The sequence below is a fragment of the Oncorhynchus tshawytscha genome, linkage group LG26 (assembly GCF_018296145.1).
Source record: "Oncorhynchus tshawytscha isolate Ot180627B linkage group LG26, Otsh_v2.0, whole genome shotgun sequence".
Lineage (NCBI taxonomy): Eukaryota > Metazoa > Chordata > Actinopteri > Salmoniformes > Salmonidae > Oncorhynchus > Oncorhynchus tshawytscha.
The window spans coordinates 49993807-50020900 of NC_056454.1; positions in this window are offsets into that span (position 1 = coordinate 49993807).

Sequence of the window (27094 nt, forward strand, 5' to 3'; positions counted from 1 at the left end):
GGTAACATAGTGACTCCATGTGGGTGGTAACATAATGACTCCATGTGGGTGGTAACATAATGAATCCATGTGGGTGGTAAAATAGTGAATCCATGTGGGTGGTAACATAGTGACTCCTTGTGGGTGGTAACATAGTGAATCCATGTGCATGGAAACATAGTGACTCCATGTGGGTGGTGACATAGTGAATCCATGTGGGTGGTGACATAGTGAATCCATGTGGGTGGTAACATAGTGACTCCATGTGGGTGGTAACATAGTGACTCCATGTGGGTGGTAACATAGTGACTCCATGTGGGTGGTAACATAGTGACTCCATGTGGGTGGTAACATAGTGACTCCATGTGGGTGGTAACATAGTGACTCCATGTGGGTGGTAACATATCGAATCCATGTGGGTGATAACATAGTGAATCCATGTGGGTGGTAACGTAGTGAATCCATGTGGGTGGTACCATAGTGACTCCATGTGCATGGAAATATAATAACTCCATGTGGGTGGTAACATAGTGACTCCATGTGGGTGGTAACATAGTGACTCCATGTGGGTGGTAACATAGTGAATCCATGTGGGTGGTAACATAGTGAATCCATGTGCATGGAAATATAATGACTCCATGTGGGTGGAAACATAGTGAATCCATGTGGGTGGTAACATAGTGAATCCATGTGCATGGAAATATAATGACTCCATGTGGGTGGTAACATAGTGACTCCATGTGGGTGGTAACATAGTGGAATCCATGTGGGTGGTAACTCCATGTGGGTGGTAACAGTGAATCCATGTGGGTGAATCCATGTGGGTGGTAACATAGTGAATCCATGTGCATGGAAATATAATGACTCCATGTGGGTGGTAACATAGTGAATCCATGTGCATGGAAACAGTGACTCCATGTGGGTGGTAACATAATGACTCCATGTGGGTGGTAACATAGTGAATCCATGTGCATGGAAACATATTGACTCCATGTGGGTGGTTCTCACCTTCACCCCATTTATCTTCCTCCACTAATGGCCGGAATGGTCTCTCAGCCACACCTCCGCTAAGTGCAGCTGCCGAGGCATATGGTCGAACATCCATAACCCCGGTACGGTCTCAGCAGGGTTAATTGGGGGGAGTGAATGAAATGTTAAAGCCCAGAGTCTTTATGTTGTTTTTGTCTCAATTAAAAGAGAAAAGCAACACCTGGGGACCCAGCTAGTTAGCCAACCAGGGACCAGATCTACCCGGTCAGTAATAGGAAGCAGTGCTATTGTTGCTACTCTGTTCAATCGCTCAACCGTCCATCATTTCACCACACTAATTGATTGTCTGAATGCTTTTTTCTTGATTAGATGGTGAGGGTATTATGTGGTTGATGGTAACCCCCCTCCCGTCTTCTGAATTAATGTCTCAATGTTTTCCATTACGTTCTGTCCTATCCTCCGTGTAGCTTCGTTGTCAGATCCTTCTGTTTCTCATTAATCTGAAGGGACTTGGAGTTCGGAATTCGAAATGGCTGATTTCACATTTTAATTATGTATCATTTTCTGTTAAGACCTAGCTGTGCAAACAACTTGCTTGTAATTTTGAGTGAAGTGTCAAGTGGAACACTCGTGAACATTTGTATCTGCTAAACAGTGTCTGAACGTAAGAAAGGGTTCTTTATCTGCCTGTCATGTGAATCTAATGGTCGAACCTCACTAGAGGAACGCTCTTCAGACACAAAGAATGCATCCAAAATGGAGCCCTATTCCCTAGATATAGTGCACTACTTTTGACCAGTGGAAATGGCATCCTTTTCATTATACAGAGCACTAGATTTTACACAGATCACCCAGCTTTTTTGGATGCCTCCCAAATGGCAACCTATTATCCTATTTTGACCTGGTCATAAATACTGCACTATATAGGAACTAGGTTGACACTTCCCTGGTCAAAAATACTGCACTATATAGGAACTAGGTTGACACTTCCCCGGTCAAAAATACTGCACTATATAGTAAGTAGGTTGACATTTGAGACACTCCTTCTGTGTGAATAGCTGTGTGATTTGTGGTCACGGGGTCTCATTGCTAGAACAGGTTTTCCGAGTGTTAGTATTAGTGCTACTAGCTAGCGCCAGCCTGTGAGATTTACATACATTGACACAGTCATTTCACAGTAAGAGCATTAAAGAGTGAACTCGCCCGGTTGGGTGAGTGATGATAACAGGGTTTTCTAATTGCGTAACCCCTAGCTCGCTGACCTTTGAAACAGTCCACCATAATTCCTGTCATTCACCTTGAGGAGGTATACTATCAGGCTAGGGTGACGGACTGAGGAGGAGGAGGAGGAGGAGGAAGAGGAGGGGAAAGAGCTAGGCCTATTTTATCAGTGGAGGGCAGTGTAGACAGAGGAGGCTGGGCTGTCTATCGTTAGCTCTACTGACTTCAGAGGAGGCTGGGCTGTCTACCGTTAGCTCTACTGACTTCAGAGGAGGCTGGGCTGTCTACCGTTAGCTCTACTGACTTTAGAGGAGGCTAGGCTGTCTACCGTTAGCTCTACTGACTTCAGAGGAGGCTGGGCTGTCTACCGTTAGCTCTACTGATTTCAGAGGGGGCTGGGCAGACTGAGGCCTCTATAATTTACAGGCAGTCCTACTGACATCTAATGCTGGTAAAAACAGGCTTTAGTGTTCTGTTTCCACTTCATTACTCTTGATCACAGCTTTAATTAAAAGCGTCATCCTCCTGTCTGAAGGACGAGCACCAACCCCTATAGGGCTGTGTTGTGGTCATCAGTGTGGTTAGGGTTAAGGGTTAAGGAGTAGAGTTAGGTTTAATAATCTGATTTTATGAAAATGTGGCTGTGCCACCTAGTAACCGTTCTGCAGAGCTGCCTGCCTTTTGTTTCATGACAACAAAAAAATGCTAACCCGGGTGTAACCAGCACCAACCCATGCACTGTGTGTAACCGCACCAACCCCTGTACTGTGTGTAACCAGCACCAACCCCTGTACTGTATGTAACCAGCACCAACCCATGCACTGTGTGTAACCAGCACCAACCCCTGTACTGTATGTAACCGCACCAACCCCTGTACTGTGTGTAACCAGCACCAACCCCTGTACTGTATGTAACCAGCACCAACACCTGTACTGTATGTAACCAGCACCAACCCCTGTACTGTATGTAACCAGCACCAACCACTGTACTGTATGTAACCAGCACCAACTACTGTACTTTATGTAACCAGCACCAACCCCTGTACTGTGTGGAACCAGCACCAACCCCTGTACTGTGTGTAACCAGCACCAACCCCTGTATGTAACCAGCACCAACCCCTATACTGTGTAACCAGCACCAACCCCTGTACTGTATGTAACCAGCACCAACCCCTGTAACCAGCACCAACCCCTGTGTAACCAGCACCAACCCCTGTACTGTGTAACCCCAGCACCAACCCCTGTATGTAACCATCACCAACCCCCTGTACTGTATGTAACCAGCACCAACCCCTGTATGTAACCAGCACCAACCCCTGTATGTAACCAGCACCAACCCCTGTACTGTGTGTAACCAGCACCAACCCCTGTATGTAACCAGCACCAACCCCTGTCTGTAACCAGCACCAACCCCTGTACTGTGTGTAACCAGCACCAACCCCAGTCCTGTATGTAACCAGTAGCAACCCCTGTACTTTATGTAACCAGCACCAACCCCTGTACTGTGTACTGTATGTAACCAGCACCAACCCCAGTACTGTATGTAACCATCACCAACCCCTGTACTTTATGTAACCAGCACCAACCCCTGTACTGTAACCAGCACATAACCAGCACCAACCCCTGTACTGTATATAACCAGCACCAACCCCTGTAACTGTATGTAACCAGCACCAACCCCTGTACTGTATGTAACCAGCACCAACCCCTGTACTGTGTGTAAACAGCACCAACCCCTGTATGTAACCAGCACCAAACCCTGTACTGTATATAACCAGCACCAACCCCTGTACTGTGTGTAACCAGCACCAACCCCTGTACTGTGTGTAACCAGCACCAACCCCTGTACTGTATGTAACCAGCACCAACCCCTGTACTGTATGTAACCAGCACCAACCACTGTACTGTATGTAACCAGCACCAACTACTGTACTGTGTGGAACCAGCACCAACCCCTGTACTGTGTGGAACCAGCACCAACCCCTGTACTGTACTGTGTAACCAACCAGCACCAACCCCTGTATGTAACCAGCACCAACCCCTATACTGTGTAACCAGCACCAACCCCCTGTAACCAGCACCAACCCCTGTATGTAACCAGCACCAACCCCTGTACTGTGTAACCAGCACCAACCCCTGTACTGTGTAACCAGCACCAACCCCTGTATGTAACCATCACCAACCCCTGTACTGTATGTAACCAGCACCAACCCCTGTATGTAACCAGCACCAACCCCTGTATGTAACCAGCACCAACCCCTGTACTGTATAACCAGCACCAACCCCTGTACAATGTGTAACCAGCACCAACCCCTGTACTGTGTGTAACCAGCACCAACCCCTGTACTGTGTGTAACCAGCACCAACCCCTGTGTGTAACCAGCACCAACCCCTGTAGGTAACCAGCACCAACCCCTGTACAGTATGTAACCAGCACCAACACCTGTACTGTATGTAACCAGCACCAACCACTGTACTGTATGTAACCAGCACCAACTACTGTACTGTTTGTAACCAGCACCAACCCCTGTACTGTGTGTAACCAGCACCAACCCCTGTATGTAACCAGCACCAACCCTGTACTGTGTGTAACTAGCACCAACCCCTGCATGTAACCAGCACCAACCCCTGTACTGTGTAACCAGCACCAACCCCTGTACTGTATGTAACCAGCACCAACCCCGTACTGTCTGTAAAAAGCACCAGCCCCTGTATGTAACCATCACCAACCCCTGTACTGTATGTAACCAGCACCAACCCCTGTACTGTATGTAACCAGCACCAACCCCTGTATGTAACCAGCACCAACCCCTGTACTGTGTGTAACCAGCACCAACCCCTGTATGTAACCAGCACCAACCCCTGTACTGTGTAACCAGCACCAACCCCTGTATGTAACCAGCACCAACCCCTGTCTGTAACCAGCACCAACCCCTGTACTGTGTGTAACCAGCACCAACCCCAGTCCTGTATGTAACCAGTAGCAACCCCTGTACTTTATGTAACCAGCACCAACCCCTGTACTGTGTGTAACCAGCACCAACCCCAGTACTGTATGTAACCAGTACCAACCCCTGTACTTTATGTAACCAGCACCAACCCCTGTACTGTACGTAACCAGCACCAACCCCTGTACTGTATATAACCAGCACCAACCCCTGTACTGTATGTAACCAGCACCAACCCCTGTACTGTGTGTAACCAGCACCAACCCCTGTACTGTGTGTAAACAGCACCAACCCCTGTATGTAACCAGCACCAACCCCTGTGTGTAACCAGCACCAAGCCCGGTGCTGTATGTAACCAGCACCAACCCCTGTCTGTAACCAGCACCAAACCCTGTACTGTATATAACCCCTGTACTGTGTAAGCACCAACCCCTGTACTGTGTGTAACCAGCACCAACCCCTGTACTGTGTGTAACCAGCACCAACCCCTGTACTGTGTACCCAGCACCAACCCCTGTACTGTGTGTAACCAGCGCACCAAACCCCAACCCCTGTACTGTGTGTAACCAGCACCAACCCCTGTACTGTGTGTAACCAGCACCAACCACTGTACTGTATGTAACCAGCACCAACCCCTGTACTGTATGTAACCAGCACCGACCCCTGTATGTAACCAGCACCAACCCCTGTACTGTGTGTAACCAGCACCAACCCCTGTACTGTATGTAACCAGCACCAACCCCTGTACTGTGTGTAACCAGCACCAACCCCTGTACTGTGTGTAACCAGCACCAACCCCTGTACTGTGTGTAACCAGCACCAACCCCTGTACTGTATGTAACCAGCACCAGCCCCTGTACTGTATGTAACCAGCACCAACCCCTGTACTGTATGTTACCAGCACCAACCCATGTACTGTGTGTAACAAGCACCAACCCCTGTACTGTGTGTAACCAGCACCAACCCCTGTACTGTATGTAACCAGCACCAACCCATGTACTGTGTGTAACCAGCACCAACCCATGTACTGTGTGTAACCAGCACCAACCCCTGTACTGTGTGTAACCAGCACTAACCCCTGTACTGTGTGTAACCACCACCAACCCCTGTACTGTGTGTAACCAGCACCAACCCATGTACTGTGTGTAACCAGCACCAACCCCTGTACTGTGTGTAACCAGCACCAGCCCCTGTACTGTATGTAACCAGCACCAACCCCTGTACTGTATGTAACCAGCACCAACCCATGTACTGTGTGTAACCAGCACCAACCCCTGTACTGTGTGTAACCAGCACCAACCCCTGTACTGTATGTAACCAGCACCAACCCATGTACTGTGTGTAACCAGCACCAACCCCTGTACTGTGTGTAACCAGCACCAACCCCTGTACTGTGTAACCAGCACCAACCCCTGTACTGTGTGTAACCAGCACCAACCCCTGTACTGTGTGTAACCAACCAGCACCAACCCCTGTACTGTGTGTAACCAGCACCAACCCCTGTACTGTGTGTAACCAGCACCAACCCATGTACTGTGTTTAACCAGCACCAACCCCTGTACTGTGTGTAACCAGCACCAACCCATGTATGTAACCCTGAACCCTGGAGGATTCACTACGTACCCTTGTAAAGGTCTGGCGAATTCACAACTAGTGAGCAGCTTGACCTTTATTTTCATGAGTCTTGTCCAGCAGGTGGAACTGAGGAAATCCCCCTTAGATAGGCCAGCTGCAAAGTCTATACTGTACAAAAAAAAAAAGAAAAATGCATGAAAACTAAAACGTGTTTTTTGGTCTTAATATATTGAGGTTAGGATTAGACAGTAGGGTTAGCAGAGTGGTTAAGGTTCGGTTTAAAATAAGATTGTAGGACTTTGTGGCTGTGACAGCTAGTGACCACTCTGCAGAGCTGTCTCCCACAACAACTAGTGACATTTAACAGACAACAGAAACAATAGTGAAATATAATATCCGTGGAAGCTGGGGAATAATGTGACGTTGTCACGCTGGTGGAGATGTGAGACTGTGAGAGCATTGTCAACCAACTCATCCACACTCTTCAGCCATCTACAGCAGCTAGTTCCTCCCTGGGGAGAACCGACCATGAAGATGAACAGAAACAGCGAGTGATGATGAGGGAAGCTGGTGACACTGACGGACGGGGACGTGTGTTGTACGTCTGGTTCTTGTCTGTCTGCCTCAGCGCGTAAACATAACAGCTGGGTGGTGGAACGAGTTCACCCTGGCAACGCTGAAGTCCGCAACCTTCAGCTTGTCGTCTACCTTTGCAAAGAAAAGCTCAACCGTACGCTCCTATTGCGGCTGGGGAATTCACAACTAGTGACATTTTGAAATCGAGTGTTACGTACATATGAAGTGAAAATGTCACGCGAATGCATCTGGTCCATGGAGAAAAGAGTTCTGAACATAAACAATAAAATACGATAATCAGTGAAGCTGGTGACTGGTGTGACGCAGGCACACTGGTGGAGATGGGATGAGCATTTGAGGCTGCTTTCTGTGTCGGTCTGCCGCAGCACTGAACAGATGCAACTGGGATTTTGGTACCCTGGCAACGCTGAAGTGTGTTCGCTCACTGGGAGAGATGCAGGCAGGGTTGAGAGAGAGAGAGATGGCAGGCAGGGATGAGAGAGAGAGAGAGAGATGGCAGGCTGGGATGAGAGAGAGAGATGGCAGGCAGGGATGAGAGAGAGAGAGAGAGATGGCAGGCAGGGTTGAGAGAGAGAGAGAGAGAGAGATGGCAGGCTGGGATGAGAGAGAGAGATGGCAGGCAGGGTTGAGAGAGAGGGAGAGAGAGATGGATGGCAGGGGATGAGAGAGAGAGAGAGAGAGATGGCAGGCAGGGATGAGAGAGAGAGAGAGAGAGATGGCAGGCAGGGATGAGAGAGAGAGAGAGAGAGAGAGAGAGAGAGAGAGAGAGAGACACAGAGAGAGAGAGAGAGAGAGAGAGAGAGACAGAGAGAGAGAGAGACAGAGAGAGAGAGACAGAGAGAGACAGAGAGAGATGGCAGACAGGGTTGAGAGAGAGAGAGAGAGACAGAGAGACAGAGAGAGATGGCAGACAGGGTTGGCAGGGCCTCAGCTAACGACTGTGAAGGAGACACATGGTAATTACTCTGTCTCCACGGTGTCTGTTGTTCTTCTTAATTACTCATGGCAGCTCCGCTGTTTTATTGAGATTCATTTTCCCCACGTCAGACCTGGATGGGCTTAGAGGCTCAGCGGTAGGAAGGAGTTTTCAGGAGTGATGGACATCATTGGCTAACACATTGTCGGATCCCCAAGCTCTAAAACAGGATTTTTTTTCAGATAGGTTCAGTTGATCAAAAAGAAGAATAAAGATTTGTTTAAATTGTTTACTATATATAGATACAGGATCACACACCTCCGTGAAACAGGGTTTAGAGAAGAGGAAGATTAAGAACGAGCATTTTTTCCCCTCCTTTGTTTCATGAGAAGCAAAAAGAAAACCAGGACTGAGAGAGTTTAGCTTCCCCAGATGGAGTTTAGGAGAATATTAAATCTTTAAATAATACATTTAGCAACGATATGAAAGGATATTGAAATAGATTTGCCATTTAGGCAGTTTCCAGGCAACGTGGTCAAAGGGAACATACGGTATATAGTATCGTTATAGGAGGTTAGGAGCCCTGGAGTGGACTACATGCTAATTAAAGACTGCTTCCCAATCGTACCCTATTCCCTATATGGTGCACTATCTTTCTTATCTAGAACAACAGCGTAGGACAGGGCTCTGGTCAAATTTAGTGCACTATATCGGGAATAGGGTACAACTTGGGACTTGGCCTCCGTGTGAAATATGAATACCGATCGTACCAAACAGCTGGTGGGCATAATATCCCAGCATTCCCTCCGTCTCAGTCTCTAAGGCATACTGTATACCTTTAATGAGTTGAGTAAAGGCCATTATAGAACAGACAGATAATACCTGTATCATAAACAGTATCCGGGTCAATATGCATCTCTCTTCGTCAATTAGGTGATGATGAAGCTCGAGCTGGTAACATTAGGTTGGTTAGATTTGGTAAGTGTTAGTATCCTCAGGGAGATAGGTTGGTTAGATATGGTAAGTGTTATCGTTAGTATCCTCAGGGAGATAGGTTGGTTAGATATGGTAAGTGTTATCGTTAGTATCCTCAGGGAGATAGGTTGGTTAGATATGGTAAGTGTTAGTATCTGCATGTTGATTGTAGCCTTTATCAAAGCTTTCTAGCTAGAGCTGGCCCCTCCCAATTGGCTGTTGCGCAGTTGTGTCCCTGAAAATGTGCATAAAGATGATTTCCTGTAGCTTATTGTGAGTGGCATTTAGTCTACACCTCCCAGGATGCTCCTTGATCGCTCTGTGGCTCTTCTCTGGGTGGCGTCTTTGTGAAGTGGTGCGAGAGAGGAGAGGAGGTGGGAGGGGAGGGGAGAAGAGAAAGGAGAGGAGAGGAGAGGAGAGCGACACACCCTTCATTCCCTGGGGATTTCACAGTCACTTAAACAGCTTAGTAAAGGTCACCCAGCCAGCCTCTCAGCCTCATCTCTCCTCTCAGTTCACTGACTGTAGAAGCTAGCCAGGCTGAGACTCCTCTCAGCTCACTGACTGTAGAAGCTAGCCATGCTGAGACTCCTCTCAGTTCACTGACTGTAGAAGCTAGCCATGCTGAGACTCCTCTCAGTTCACTGACTGTAGAAGCTAGCCATGCTGAGACTCCTCTCAGTTCACTGACTGTAGAAGCTAGCCATGCTGAGACTCCTCTCAGCTCACTGACTGTAGAAGCTAGCCATGCTGAGACTCCTCTCAGTTCACTGGCCTGAATGGCTGATGATGATGATGATGCTCACATCTGATGATGATGCCTGATCATGACAACAACGATGAAGATGCCTCATGATGACGATTTAAAAACAACAACATTTATTTCACCTTTATTTAACCAGGTAGGCTAGTTAAGAACAAGTTGTCAATTACGACTGCGACCTGGCCAAGATAAAGCAAAGCAGTGAGACACGAACAACAACACAGAGTTAAACATGGAACAAACAAATGTACAGTCAATAATACAATAGAAAAAGTCTATATACAGTGTGTGCAAATGTGGTAAGATTAGGGAGTTAAGGCAATAAATAGGCCATAGTGGCGAAATAATTACAATTTAGCAATTAAACACTGGAGTGATAGATGTGCAGAAGATGAATGTGCAAGTAGAGATACTGGGGTGCAAAGGAGAAGAAAATAAATAACAATATGGGGATGAGGTAGTTGGATGGGCTATTTACAGATGGGCTGTGTACAGGTGCAGTGATCTGTGAGCTGCTCTGACAGCTGATGCTTAAAGCTCGTGAGGGAGATGTGAGTCTCCAGCGTCAGTGATTTTTGCAGTTTGTTCCAGTCAGTGGCAGCAGACAACTGGAAGGAAAGGCGGCCGAAGGAGGAATAGGCTTTGGGGGTGACCAGTGAGATATACCTGCTGGAGTGCGTGCTACGGGTGGGTGCTGCTATGGTGACCAGTGAGCTGAGATAAGGCGGAGCTTTACCTAGCAAAGACTTGTAGATGAAGGCGACAATGATCTTACCTGATGATGATGATGCCTGATGAAGAAGACTTTATATGTTACAACACCGACCTAGGGAAGAGTAGATGTGCAGTGTAGTCTATATATAGTGTAGTCTATATGTAGTGTAGTCTATATGTAGTGTAGTCTATATGTAGTGTAGTCTATATGTAGTGTAGTCTATATGTAGTGTAGTCTATATGTAGTGTAGTCTATATGTAGTGTAGTCTATATGTAGTGTAGTCTATATGTAGAGGTGTAGTCTATATGTAGTGTAGTCTATATGTAGAGGTGTAGTCTATATGTAGTGTAGTCTATATGTAGTGTAGTCTATATGTAGTGTAGTCTATATGTAGTGTAGTCTATATGTAGTGTAGTCTATATGTAGGGTAGTCTATATGTAGAGGTGTAGTCTATATGTAGTGTAGTCTATATGTAGAGGTGTAGTCTATATGTAGAGGTGTAGTCTATATGTAGTGTAGTCTATATGTAGTGTAGTCTATATGTAGTGTAGTCTATATGTAGTGTAGTCTATATGTAGTGTAGTCTATATGTAGAGGTGTAGTCTATATGTAGAGGTGTAGTCTATATGTAGAGGTGTAGTCTATATATAGTGTAGTCTATATGTAGTGTAGTCTATATGTAGAGGTGTAGTCTATATGTAGTGTAGTCTATATGTAGTGTAGTCTATATGTAGTGTAGTCTATATGTAGGGTAGTCTATATGTGTAGTCTATATGTAGTGTAGTCTATATGTAGTGTAGTCTATATGTAGGGTAGTCTATATGTAGAGGTGTAGTCTATATATAGTGTAGTCTATATGTAGTGTAGTCTATATGTAGTGTAGTCTATATGCAGTGTAGTCTATATGTAGAGGTGTAGTCTATATGTAGTGTAGTCTATATGTAGAGGTGTAGTCTATATGTAGAGGTGTAGTCTATATGTAGTGTAGTCTATATGTAGAGTAGTCTATATGTAGTGTAGTCTATATGTAGTGTAGTCTATATGTAGTGTAGTCTATATGTAGTGTAGTCTATATGTAGTGTAGTCTATATGTAGTGTAGTCTATATGTAGTGTAGTCTATATGTAGAGGTGTAGTCTATATGTAGTGTAGTCTATATGTAGTGTAGTCTATATGTAGAGGTGTAGTCTATATGTAGAGGTGTAGTCTATATGTAGAGGTGTAGTCTATATGTAGTGTAGTCTATATGTAGTGTAGTCTATATGTAGTGTAGTCTATATGTAGTGTAGTCTATACGTAGTGGTGTAGTCTATATGTAGTGTAGTCTATATATAGTGTAGTCTATACGTAGTGGTGTAGTCTATATGTACTGTAGTCTATACGTAGTGGAGTAGTCTATATGTAGTGGAGTCTATATGTAGAGGAGTCTATATGTAGTGTAGTCTATACGTAGTGGTGTAGTCTATATGTAGTGGAGTCTATATGTAGTGTAGTCTATATGTAGTGTAGTCTATATGTAGTGTAGTCTATATGTAGTGTAGTCTATACGTAGTGGTGTAGTCTATATGTAGTGTAGTCTATATGTACTGTAGTCTATATATAGTGGAGTCTATATGTACTGTAGTCTATACGTAGTGGTGTAGTCTATATGTAGTGTAGTCTATATGTAGTGTAGTCTATATGTAGTGTAGTCTATATGTAGTGGAGTCTATATGTACTGTAGTCTATATGTAGTGGTGTAGTCTATATGTAGTGTAGTCTATATGTAGTGGTGTAGTCTATATGTACTGTAGCCTATACGTAGTGGTGTAGTCTATATGTAGTGGAGTCTATATAGTCTATATGAGTAGTCTATATGTAGTGTAGTCTATATGTAGTGTAGTCTATATGTAGTGTAGTCTATATGTAGTGTAGTCTATATATAGTGTAGTCTATATGTAGTGTAGTCTATATGTAGTGTAGTCTATATATAGTGTAGTCTATCTGTAGTGGAGTCTATATGTAGTGTAGTCTATATGTAGTGTAGTCTATATGTCAGTGTAGTCTATATGCAGTGTAGTCTATATGTAGTGTAGTCTATATGTAGTGTAGTCTAGTCTATATAGAGGTGTAGTCTATATGTAGTGTAGTCTATATGTAGTGTAGTCTATATGTAGTGTAGTCTATATGTAGTGTAGTCTATATGTAGTGTAGTCTATATGTAGGGTAGTCTATATGTAGTGTAGTCTATATGTATGGTAGTCTATATGTAGTGTAGTCTATATGTAGTGTAGTCTATATGTAGTGTAGTCTATATGTAGGGTAGTCTATATGTAGAGGTGTAGTCTATATGTAGTGTAGTCTATATCCAGTGTAGTCTATATCCAGTGTAGTCTATATGTGGTGTAGTCTATATGCAATGTAGTCTATATGTAGTGCAGTCTATATATAGTGTAGTCTATATGCAGTGTAGTGTATATGCAGTGTAGTCTATATGCAGTGTAGTCTATATATAGTCTAGTCTATAGTGGTGTAGTCTATAGTAGTGTAGTCTATATGTAGAGGTGTAGTCTATATGTAGTGTAGTCTATATGTAGTGTAGTCTATATGTAGTGTAGTCTATATGTAGAGGTGTAGTCTATATGTAGTGTAGTCTATATGTAGTGTAGTCTATATGTAGTGTAGTCTATATGTAGTGTAGTCTATATGTAGTGTAGTCTATATGTAGTGTAGTCTATATGTAGTGTAGTCTATATGTAGAGGTGTAGTCTATATGTAGTGTAGTCTATATGTAGTGTAGTCTATATGTAGAGGTGTAGTCTATATGTAGTGTAGTCTATATGTAGTGTAGTCTATATGTAGTGTAGTCTATATGTAGTGTAGTCTATATGTAGAGGTGTAGTCTATATGTAGAGGTGTAGTCTATATGTAGTGTAGTCTATATGTAGTGTAGTCTATATGTAGTGTAGTCTATATGTAGTGTAGTCTATATGTAGAGGTGTAGTCTATATGTAGTGTAGTCTATATGTAGTGTAGTCTATATGTAGTGTAGTCTATATGTAGAGGTGTAGTCTATATGTAGTGTAGTCTATATGTAGTGTAGTCTATATGTAGAGGTGTAGTCTATATGTAGTGTAGTCTATATGCAGGGTAGTCTATATGTAGTGTAGTCTATATGTAGGGTAGTCTATATGCAGGGTAGTCTATATGTAGAGGTGTAGTCTATATGTAGGGTAGTCTATATGCAGGGTAGTCTATATGTAGAGGTGTAGTCTATATGTAGTGTAGTCTATATGTAGTGTAGTCTATATGTAGTGTAGTCTATATGTAGTGTAGTCTATATGTAGTGTAGTCTATATGTAGTGTAGTCTATATGTAGGGTAGTCTATATGTAGTGTAGTCTATATGTAGTGTAGTCTATATGTAGTGTAGTCTATATGTAGGGTAGTCTATATGTAGTGTAGTCTATATATAGTGTAGTCTATATCCAGTGTAGTCTATATGTAGAGGTGTAGTCTATATGTAGAGGTGTAGTCTATATGTAGAGGTGTAGTCTATATGTAGAGGTGTAGTCTATATGTAGTGTAGTCTATATGTAGGGTAGTCTATATGTAGTGTAGTCTATATATGGTGTAGTCTATATGTAGTGTGTAGTCTATATGTAGAGGTGTAGTCTATATGCAGTCTAGTCTATATGTAGAGGTGTAGTCTATATGTAGTGTAGTCTATATGTAGTGTAGTTTATATGTAGTGTAGTCTATATATAGTGTAGTCTATATGTAGTGTAGTCTATATGTAGTGTAGTTTATATGTAGTGTAGTCTATATGTAGTGTAGTCTATATGTAGTGGTTTATATGTAGTGTAGTCTATATATAGTGTAGTCTATATGTAGTGTAGTCTATATGTAGTGTAGTTATATGTAGTGTAGTCTATATATAGTGTAGTCTATATGCAGTGTAGTCTATATATAGTGTAGTCTATATGCAGTGTAGTCTATATGCAGCGCAGTCTATATATAGTGTAGTCTATATGTGGTGTAGTCTACATGTGGTGTAGTCTATATGTAGTGGAGTCTATATGTAGAGGTGTAGTCTATGTGGTGTAGTCTATATGTAGAGCTGTAGTCTATATGTAGTGTAGTCTATACGCAGCACAGTCTATATGTAGAGCTGTAGTCTATATGCAGGGTAGTCTATATGTAGAGGTGTAGTCTATATGTAGTGGAGTCCATATGTAGTGTAGTCTATATGTAGAGGTGTAGTCTATATGTGGTGTAGTCTATATGCAGCACAGTCTATATATAGTGTAGTCTATATGTGGTGTAGTCTACATGTGGTGTAGTCTATATGTAGTGGAGTCTATATGTAGAGGTGTAGTCTATGTGGTGTAGTCTATATGTAGAGCTGTAGTCTATATGTAGAGCTGTAGTCTATATGTAGTGTAGTCTATATGTAGTGTAGTCTATATGTAGGGTAGTCTATATGCAGGGTAGTCTATATGTAGAGGTGTAGTCTATATGTAGGGTAGTCTATATGCAGGGTAGTCTATATGTAGAGGTGTAGTCTACATATAGTGTAGTCTATATGCAGGGTAGTCTATATGTAGAGGTGTAGTCTATGTGTAGAGGTGTAGTCTATATGTAGAGGTGTAGTCTATATGTAGAGGTGTAGTCTATATGTAGGGTAGTCTATATGTAGAGGTGTAGTCTATATGTAGAGGTGTAGTCTATATGTAGTGTAGTCTATATGTAGTGTAGTCTATATATAGTGTAGTCTATATGTAGTGTAGTCTATATGTAGAGTGTAGTCTATATGTAGTGTAGTCTATATGTAGTGTAGTCTATATGTAGTGTAGTCTATATGCAGTGTATTCTATATCCAGTGTAGTCTATATGTGGAGGTGTAGTCTATTTGTAGAGGTGTAGTCTATATGCAGTGTAGTCTATAAGCAGTGTAGTCTATATGCAGAGGTGTAGTCTATATGTAGAGGCGTAGTCTATATGTAGAGGTGTAGTCTATATGTAGAGGTGTAGTCTATATGTAGTGTAGTCTATATCCAGTGTAGTCTATATCCAGTGTAGTCTATATGTGGTGTAGTCTATATGCAGGGTAGTCTATATGTAGGGTAGTCTATATGTAGAGGTGCAGTCTATATGTAGTGTAGTCTATATACAGTGTTGTCTATATCCAGTGTAGTCTATATGTGGTGTAGTCTATATGCAATGTAGTCTATATGTAGTGCAGTCTATATATAGTGTAGTCTATATGCAGTGTAGTGTATATGCAGTGTAGTCTATATGCAGTGTAGTCTATATGCAGTGTAGTCTATATATAGTCTAGTCTATATGTAGTGTAGTCTCAATGCAGCGCAGTCTATATATAGTGTAGTCTATTTGCAGTGTAGTCTATATGCAGAGGTGTAGTCTATATGTAGAGGTGTAGTCTATATGCAGTGTGGTCTATACGTAGTGTAGTCTATAGTAGTGTAGTCTATATGTAGAGGTGTAGTCTATATGTAGTGTAGTCTATATGTAGTGTAGTCTATATGTAGTGTAGTCTATATGTAGAGGTGTAGTCTATATGTAGGGTAGTCTATATGTAGAGGTGTAGTCTATATATAGTGTAGTCTATTTGCAGTGTAGTCTATATGCAGAGGTGTAGTCTATATGTAGAGGTGTAGTCTATATGCAGGCCCATTGGGCCTGATGATGGTGCCTGACCTGGGCCCATTGGGGCTGATGATGATGATGATGATGCCTGACCTGGGCCCATTGGGCCTGATGATGATGCCTGACCTGGGCCCATTGGACCTGATGTGGGTGATGATGCCTGACATGGGCCCATTGGGCCTGATGATGATGATGATGATGCCTGACCTGGGCCCATTGGGCATGACGATGGTGATGCCTGACCTGGGCCCATTGGGCCTGATGATGATGATGCCTGACCTGGGCCCATTGGGCCTGATGATGATGATGCCTGACCTGGGCCCATTGGGCCTGATGATGATGATGATGCCTGACCTGGGCCCATTGGGCCTGATGATGATGACTATGCCTGACCTGGGCCCATTGGGCCTGATGATTATGCCTGACCTGGGCCCATTGGGCTCGATGATGATGCCTGACCTGGGCCCATTGGGGCTGATGATGATGATGATGCCTGGCCTGGGCCTATTGGGCCTGATGATGATGATGCCTGACCTGGGCCCATTGGGCTTGATGATGATGCCTGACCTAGGCCCACTGGGCCTGATGATGATGATGATGCCTGACCTGGGCCCATTGGCCTGATGATGATGGTGATGCCTGACCTCGGCCCATTGGGCCTGATGATGATGCCTGACCTAGGCCCACTGGGCCTGATGATGATGATGATGATGATGCCTGACCTGGGCCCATTGGGCTTGATGATGATGATGATGCCTGACCTGGGCCCATTGGGGTTGATAATGATGATGATGCCTGACCTGGGCCCATTGGGCCTGATGATGATGATGATGCCTGACCTCGGCCCATTGGGCCTGATGATGATGCCTGGCCTGGGCCTATTGGGCCTGATGATGATGATGATGATGCCTGACCCGGGCCCATTGGGCCTGATGATGATGGTGATGCCTGACTTGGGCCCATTGGGCCTGATGATGAAGATGCCTGACCTGGGCCTATTGGGCCTGATGATGATGATGATTCCTGACCTGGGCCCATTGGGCCAGATGATGAGTCCAGATCGGGGCACATTGGGGTTGATGATGATGAAAATGCCTGACCTGGGCCTATTAGGCCTGATGATGATGATGATGATGCCTGACCCGGGCCCATTGGGCCTGATGATGATGATGATGCCTGACCTGGGCCCATTGGGCCTGATAATGATGATGATGCCTGACCTGGGCCCATTGGGCCTGATGAAGATGATGCCTGACCTGGGCCCATTGGGCCTGATGATGATGATGCCTGACCTTTGCCCATTGGGCCTGATGATGATGCCTGACCCGGGCCCATTGGACCTGATGATGATGATGATGCCTGACCGGGGCCCATTGGGCCTGATGATGATGCCTGACCTGGGACCATTGGGCCTGATGATGAAGATGATGATGCCTGACTGGGGCCCACTGGGGCTGATGATGATGATGATGCCTGACCTGGGCCCATTGGGTCGGATGATGATGCCTGACATGGGCCCATTGGGCCTGATGATGATGATGATGATGCCTGACCTGGGCCCATTGGGCATGACGATGGTGATGATGCCTGACCTGGGCCCATTGGGCCTGATGATGATGCCTGACCTGGGCCCATTGGGCCTGATGATGATGATGCCTGACCTAGGCCCACTGGGCCTGATGATGATGATGCCTGACCTGGGCCCATTGGGCCTGATAATGATGATGATGCCTGACCTTGGCCCATTAGGCCTGATGATGATGACTGACCTGGGCCCATTGGGGCTGATGATGATGATGATGCCTGGCCTGGGCCTATTGGGCCCGATGAGGATGATGCCTGACCTGGGCCCATTGGGCTTGATGATGATCCCTGACCTAGGCCCACTGGGCCTGATGATGATGATGATGCCTGACCTGGGCCCATTGGGTCTGATGATGATGACGATGATGCCTGGCCTGGGCCCAATGGGCCTGATAATGATGATGATGCCTGACTTGGGCCCATTGGGCCTGATGATGATGATGATGATGCCTGACCTGGGCCCATTGGGCTTGATAATGATGATGATGCCTGACCTGGGCCCATTGGGCCTGATGATGATGATGATGATGCCTGACCTCGGCCCATTGGGCCTGATGATGATGACTGACCTCGGCCCATTGGGCCTGATGATGATGCCTGGCCTGGGCCTATTGGGCCTGATGATGATGATGATGATGCCTGACCCGGGCCCATTGGGCCTGATGATGATGGTGATGCCTGACTTGGGCCCATTGGGCCTGATGATGAAGATGCCTGACTTAGTCCCACTGGGCCTGATGATGATGATGATGATGATGATGCCTGACCTGGGCCCATTGGGCCTGATAATGATGATGATGCCTGACCTTGGCCCATTGGGCCTGATGATGAAGATGCCTGACTTAGTCCCACTGGGCCTGATGATGATGATGATGATGATGATGCCTGACCTGGGCCCATTGGGCCTGATAATGATGATGATGCCTGACCTGGGCCCATTGGGCCTGATGATGATGATGATGCCTGACTTGGGCCCATTGGGCCTGATAATGATGATGATGCCTGACCTGGGCCCATTGGGCCTGATGATGATGCCTGACCTGGGCCCATTGGGCCTGATGATGAAGATGCCTGACTTAGTCCCACTGGGCCTGATGATGATGATGATGATGATGATGCCTGACCTGGGCCCATTGGGCCTGATAATGATGATGATGCCTGACCTGGGCCCATTGGGCTTGCTGATGATGATGACGATGCCTGACCTGGGCCCATTGGGCCTGATGATGATGATGATGCCTGACCTGGGGTCTTTGGGCTCGATGATGATGCCTGACCTGGGCCCATTGGGGCTGATGATGATGATGATGATGATGCCTGGCCTGGGCCTATTGGGCCTGATGATGATGATGATGCCTGACTTGGGCCCATTGGGCCTGATAATGATGATGATGCCTGACCTGGGCCCATTGGGCCTGATGATGATGCCTGACCTGGGCCCATTGGGCCTGATGATGGTTCCTGACCTGGGCCCATTGGGGCTGATGATGATGATGCCTGACCTGGACCCATTGGGCCTGATGATGATGATGCCTTACCTGGGCCCATTGGGGCTGATGATGATTATGATTCCTGACCTGTGCCCATTGGGCCTGATGATGATGATGATGCCTTACCTGGGCCCATTGGGCCTGATGATGATGATGCCTGACCTGGGCCAATTGGTCCTGATGATTATGCCTGACCTGGGCTCATTGGGCCTGATGATGATGATGATGCCTGACCTGGGCCCATTGGTGATGATGATGATGATGCCAGATCTGGGCCGATTGGGGCTGATGATGATGATGCCTGACCTGGGCCCATTGGGCCTGATGATGATGATGATGATGCCTGACCCGGGCCCATTGGGCCTGATAATGATGATGCCTGACCTGGGCCCATTGGGCCTGATGATGATGATGATGCCTGACCTGGGCCCATTGGGCCTGATGATGATGCCTGACCTGGGCCCATTGGGCCTGATGATGAAGATGCCTGACCTAGTCCCACTGGGCCTGATGATGATGATGATGATGATGATGCCTGACCTGGGCCCATTGGGCCTGATGATGATGCCTGACCTGGGCCCATTGGGCCTGATGATGATGATGATGCCTGACCTGGGCCCATTGGGCCTGATGATGATGATGATGCCTGACCTGGGCCCATTGGGGCTGATGATGATGCCTGACCTGGGCCCATTGGGGCTGATGATGATGATGATGCCTGGCCTGGGCCTATTGGGCCTGATGATGATGATGCCTGACCTGGGCCCATTGGGGCTGATGATGGCGATGCCTGACCCGGGCCAAATGGGCCTGATGATGATGATGATGCCTGACCTGGGCCCATTGGGCCTGATGATGGTTCCTGACCTGGGCCCATTGGGGCTTATGATGATGCCTGACCAGGACCCATTGGGCCTGATGACGATGATGATGCCTTACCTGGGCCCATTGGGGCTGATGATGATTATGATTCCTGACCTGTGCCCATTGGGCCTGATGATGATGATGATGCCTTACCTGGGCCCATTGGGCCTGATGATGATGATGCCTGACCTGGGCCAATTGGTCCTGATGATTATGCCTGACCTGGGCTCATTGGGCCTGATGATGATGATGATGCCTGACCCAGGCCCATTGGGCCTGATGATGATCATGATGATGCCTGATCTGTGCCGATTGGGGCAGATGATGATGATGCCTGACCTGGGCCCATTGGGCCTGATGATGATGATGATGATGCCTGACCCGGGCCCATTGGGCCTGATATGATGATGATGCCTGACCTGGGCCCATTGGGCCTGATGATGATGATGATGCCTGACCTGGGCCCATTGGGCTGATGATGATGCCTGACCTGGGCCCATTGGGCCTGATGATGAAGATGCCTGACCTGAGTCCCACTGGGCCTGATGATGATGATGATGATGATGATGATGATGATGATGATGATGATGATGATGCCTGACCTGGGCCCATTGGGCCTGATAATGATGATGATGCCTGACCTGGGCCCATTGGGCCTGCTGATGATGATGACGATGCCTGACATGGGCCCATTGTGCCTGATGATGATGATGATGATGATGCCTGACCTCGGCCCATTGGGCCTGATGATGATGACTGACCTGGGCCCATTGGGCCTGATGATGATGATGCCTGACCTGGGCCCATTGGGCCTGATGATGATGATGCCTGACCTGGGCCCATTGGGGCTGATGATGGCGATGCCTGACCCGGGCCAATTGGGCCGGATGATGATGCCTGACCTGGGCCCATTGGGCCTGATGATGGTTCCTGACCTGGGCCCATTGGGGCTTATGATGATGCCTGACCTGGACCCATTGGGCCTGATGATGATGATGCCTTACCTGGGCCCATTGGGGCTGATGATGATTATGATTCCTGACCTGTGCCCATTGGGCCTGATGATGATGATGATGCCTTACCTGGGCCCATTGGGCCTGATGATGATGATGCCTGACCTGGGCCAATTGGTCCTGATGATTATGCCTGACCTGGGCTCATTGGGCCTGATGATGATGATGATGCCTGACCCGGGCCCATTGGGCCTGATGATGATCATGATGATGCCTGATCTGTGCCGATTGGGGCAGATGATGATGATGATGATGATGCCTGACCTGGGCCCATTGGGCCTGATGATGATGATGCCTGACCTGGGCCCATTGGGCCTGATGATGATGATGCCTGACCTGGGCCCATTGGGCCTGATGATGATGATGATGCCTGACCTGGGCCCATTGGGCCTGATGATGATGATGATGCCTGACCTGGGCCCATTGGGGCTGATGATGATGCCTGACCTGGGCCCATTGGGGCTGATGATGATGCCTGACCTGGGCCCATTGGGGCTGATGATCATGCCTGATCTGGGCCCATTGGGCTCTATATAGGGAATGGTTTGCCATTTGGTACGCATCCTGGTTTGATCGAGAGCAGATGTCAACAGGCTGGGATGGATTAAGTCCCTATTGAGGTCACTGACATCTGGCTCCGACAGAAATACCTCCCTGTGTTGGGAAAGACAAAAGAATGTTGTTATTCACAATGCCACACAATGAAGAGTTTCCCCCATTAGAGACGGATGGGTAAATCCCAATTGTTTGTGTATGTGTGTGTGTATGTGTGTGTCTGTGTGTGTGTGTGTGTGTGTGTGTGTGTGTGTGTGTGTGTGTGAGCTACCATTTGTGGTTAAATCCCGACTCTATAGACTAGATTTAATGGACTGGTATTAAATGGCCCTGCAGAAAGTTTAATCCTATTGATATGACAAAAAGTCTAACAGCATTGACTCCTGACATCCCTGATAAACTAGCAATCATTTAAATCTGGTGGGCTAATCCTATGTGTCGGGCGACTAAGCTAAGGCCATTTGAATTCTATCTGTAAGCAGTGAGGATTGTGGCGACGTCTTCCATAGAACACTAAACAAAGGAATCATAGAGAGATGGAGAGGGGAAGCGAGAGATGGAGAGGGGAAGAGAGAGATGGAGAGGGGAAGAGAGAGATGGAGAGGGGAAGAGAGAGATGGAGAGGGGAAGAGAGAGATGGAGAGGGGAAGAGAGAGATGGAGAGGGGAAGAGAGAGATGGAAAGGGGAAGAGAGATGGAAAGGGGAAGAGAGAGATGGAGAGGGGAAGGAGAGATGGAGAGGGGAAGGGAGAGATGGAGAGAGAGGGAAGGGAGAGATAGAGAGGGGAAGGGAGATAGAGAGGGGAAGGGAGATAGAGAGGGGAAGGGAGATAGATGGAGAGAGGGAAGGGGAAGAGAGATGGAAAGAGAGAGATGGAGAGGGGAAGAGAGATGGAGAGGGGAAGAGAGAGATGGAGCAGGGAAGGGCGAGATGGAGAGGGGAAGGGAGAGATGGAGAGGAAAAGAGAGAGAGGATAAGAGAGAGAGAGGATAAAAGAGAGAGATGGGAAGAGAGAGATGGAGCGGGGAAGGGCAAGATGGAGAGGGAAAGAGAGAGAGGATAGAGAGAGAGAGAGGGGAAGAGAGAGATGGAGGGGAAGAGAGAGATGGGAGAGGGGAAGAGAGATGGAGAGGGGAAGGGAGAGATGGAGAGGGGAAGGGAGAGATGGAGAGGGAAAGAGAGAGAGGATAAGAGAGAGAGGATAAGAGAGAGAGAGGAGAAGAGAGAGATGGAGAGGGGAAGATGGGAAAGAGAGAGAGGATAAGAGAGAGAGAGGGGAAGAGAGAGATGGAGAGGGGAAGATAAAGATGGAGGGAAAGAGAGAGATGGAGAGGGGAAGGGAGAGATGGAGAGGGGAAGGGAGAGAGGATAAGAGAGAGAGAGGAGAAGAGAGAGAGAGGGGAGGAGAGTGATGGAGAGGGAAAGATAGAGAGAGCACCGGTGTGATCCTGTGTCCTCATGGCAGAGTATCCAATGGTGTGATTCTGTGTCCTCATGGCAGAGTATCCAATGGTGTGATTCTGTGTCTTCATGGCAGAGTCAGCACCGGTCTGATCCTGTGTCCTTGTGACAGAGTCAGCACCGGTCTGATCCTGTGTCCTTGTGACAGAGTCAGCACCGGTCTGATCCTGTGTCCTTGTGACAGAGTCAGCACCGGTCTGATCCTGTGTCCTTGTGACAGAGTCAGCACCGGTCTGATCCTGTGTCCTTGTGACAGAGTCAGCACCGGTCTGATCCTGTGTCCTTGAGACAGAGTCAGCACCGGTCTGATCCTGTGTCCTTGTGACAGAGTCAGCACCGGTCTGATCCTGTGTCCTTGTGACAGAGTCAGCACCGGTCTGATCCTGTGTCCTTGTGACAGAGTCAGCACCGGTCTGATCCTGTGTCCTTGAGACAGAGTCAGCACCGGTCTGATCCTGTGTCCTTGAGACAGAGTCTGCACCGGTGTGACTGTTGAATGCCCCAAATACTGAGCATTCTTTTTGTAGTTAGAATATTTTGTAATCGCTTTAAACCTAAATGAACAAATTGATGCATTAGTTCAGAAACCCCATGCCATGGTATTGAGACATCAAAAATCTGTTCCCAACTATCTTGAATTTAAAGCAGTGTAGTCGTCAACCCTCTTGACCCCGTATTAGTGAAACAGATAAAATGTTTATGATTTATGTTAGTCATTTTAAACAGGCTAAACTAATTCATTCCTTTCTCTTGTAAGTAATTGCTATTTTTTCTGTTCTCCATTTTGACGGCAGAGCTGCAATGAGCCACCTGGGTTAATTGACTTCATCACAATTCTACCGTCGTTGTTTACAATGTCATTCATTATTAAACATGATACCTTTCTTATATATTCTCTCCAAGAAAATGTGTTTATCCTCTATCAGTGCCTTTGGAGTAAAGCCATATTATTTTCTGTAGTATAGATTCTGCATCGTCTGGGGGATAAAATTGTAATTGTGGTCAACTCTGTATAGCTTAATTTAAAAATAATGATACTTATACTTGGTTTTAATCTGTATAACAGCAAAGAGGCCCCTTTTAAACATGGTTTTATTCTGTATAACAGCAGGGAGCCCCTTTTAAACATGGTTTTATTCTGTATAACAGCAGGGAGCCCCTTTTAAACATGGTTTTAATCTGTATAACAGCAGGGAGCCCCTTGTAAACATGGTTTTAATCTGTATAACAGCAGGGAGCCCCCTTTTAAACATGGTTTTATTCTGTATAACAGCAGGGAGGCTCATTGTAAACAGTTTTAATCTATAAACAGCAAGGAGCCCCTTTTAAACATGGTTTTATTCTGTATAACAGCAAAGAGCCCCTTTTAAACATGGTTTTATTCTGTATAACAGCAAAGAGGCCCCTTTTAAACATGGTTTTATTCTGTATAACAGCAAAGAGGCCCCTTTTAAACATGGGATGTGCCTCTCTTAGTAGCCTGTTGGAAATCCCGTTTGGATTGAATTATAGTTTTGGTACAATCGAAGCAACTCTGGGGCAACTCTGTTTTTACACCTCTTAACAAGCTAGGGACTCATATCTCCCTTTAAACACCAGCTGTCAGAGCAGCTCATAGATCCCTGCACTTGTACATAGCCCATCTGTAAATAGCCCATCCAACTACCTCATCCCCATACTGTATGTATATATCTTGCTCCTTTGCACCCCAGTATCTCTACTTGCACATTCATATTCTGCACATCTACCATTCCAGTGTTTATTTACTAAATTGTAATTATTTTGCCACTATGGCCTATTTATTGCCTTTCCTCCCTTATCTTATCTCATTTGCACATGCTGTATATAAACTTTTCTATTGTGTTATCGACTGAGAGTTTGTTTATTCAACGTGCTGTGTTGTTGTTTGTGTCTCACTGCTTTGCTTTATCTTGAACAGGTCGCAGTTATAAATGAGAACTTATTCTCAACTAGCCTACCTGGTTAAATAAAGGTGAAATAATAATAAAAAATAATAATAAAAATAATAAAAATAATAAAAATAAAATAGTCTCAGAGAAATAGCCATTATTTATAATTTTACATAAAGGAGTGGTATACATGACCTTATAAGAGATTCTCCAAAATTGAAATAATCCCATAAATACATTCTAGCTGTACTTTATCAAAGGCTTTCTCAAAATCTGCCCTAAAAGATAAAGATTATGCCTGATATTCCCTCCATTCTCATAGTTTTCAATTATTTCCAATAATTGTCTAATGTTATCTCCAATATATAATCCTTTTATTAATCCTGTCTGATCGTGATTAATTATATCTGGTAAGACTATTTTAATTCTATGAGCAATACATTTTTGCATCGCAACATTGAAGGATTACATTTTTCTGCGAGACTTGGTCTTTATATTTTCCCCTTTATATTTGCTCCTGCTTCAGTAGGACAGTAATCAACCCTTCTTTCTTTTTGTATGTCAGACAGTTTTCCATTTAATAAATAAATAATTGAAACATGGTAATAGTGAATCTTTCAATAATTCCTAAAATGTTTGATATATTTTTATTGGAATATATATATTTACAATGTTTTTTTTTTTTCATCCCTTCATGGCAACGGGGCAAAAATCTTGCTGCTGTGTCAAAATCAAATTGTATTTGTCACCTGCTGTCCCGCCCTGACCTTAGAGAGACGTTTTATTTCTCTATTTGGTTTGGTCAGGGTGTGATTTGAGGTGGGCATTCTATGTTTCGTTTTCTATGATTTTGTATTTCTATGTTTTGGCCGGGTATGGTTCTCAATCAGAGGCAGCTGTCTATCGTTGTCTCTGATTGGGAATCATACTTAGGCAGCCCTTTTTCCCCCCTTTCTTTGTGGGAAGTTGACTTTGTTTAGGGCAGCTTCATGGTTTGTTTGTGTTTATTGTTTTTGTTCGCCGTCATATAAATAAAGAATATGTACGCTCACCGCACTGCACCTTGGTCCTCCTCCTTCAACAGCCGTGACACCTGCTTTGTAAACAGTGAAAAGCTTATAGGCCCTGCTTTATGGAAGTAACCTGTGGCACTGAAGTTTAGGCCAAGGTACACTACACGTCAAAAGTTTTAGAACACATATTCATTCAAGGGTTTTTCTTAATTTTTGTACTATTTTCTAGTAATAGTGAGGATATCAAGACTATGAAATAACACATATGGAATCAGGTAGTAACCAGGTAGTAACCAGAAAAGTGTTCTATAATTCAAAACATATTTTGTATTTGAGATTCTTCAGTGGCCACTCTTTGTCTTGATGTTAGCTTTGCACACTTGGCATTTCTCAACCAGCTTCATGTGGTAGTCACCTGGAATGCATTTCAATTAACAGTTAATTTGTGAAATTTCTTTCCTTCTTAATGCATTTGAGCCAATCGGTTGTGTTGTGGCAAGGTAGGGGGCTATACAGAAGATAACCCTATTTGGAAAAAGACCAAGTCCATATTATGGCAAGAGCAGCTCAAATAAGCAAAGAGAAACAACAGTCCATCATTACTTCAAGACATGAAGGTCAGTCAATATGGAACATTTCAAGAACTTTGTGCAGTCGCAAAAAAACATCAAACGCTATGATGAAACAGGCTCTCATGAGGACCACCACAGGAAAGGAAGACCCAGAGTTACCTCTTCTGCAGAGGATACGTTCATTAGAGTTACCAGCCTCAGAAATTGCAGCCCAAATAAATTACACAGAGTTCAAGTAACAGACACATCTGAACATCAGCTGTGTGAATCAGGCCTTCATGGGTCGACTTGCTGCAAAGAAACC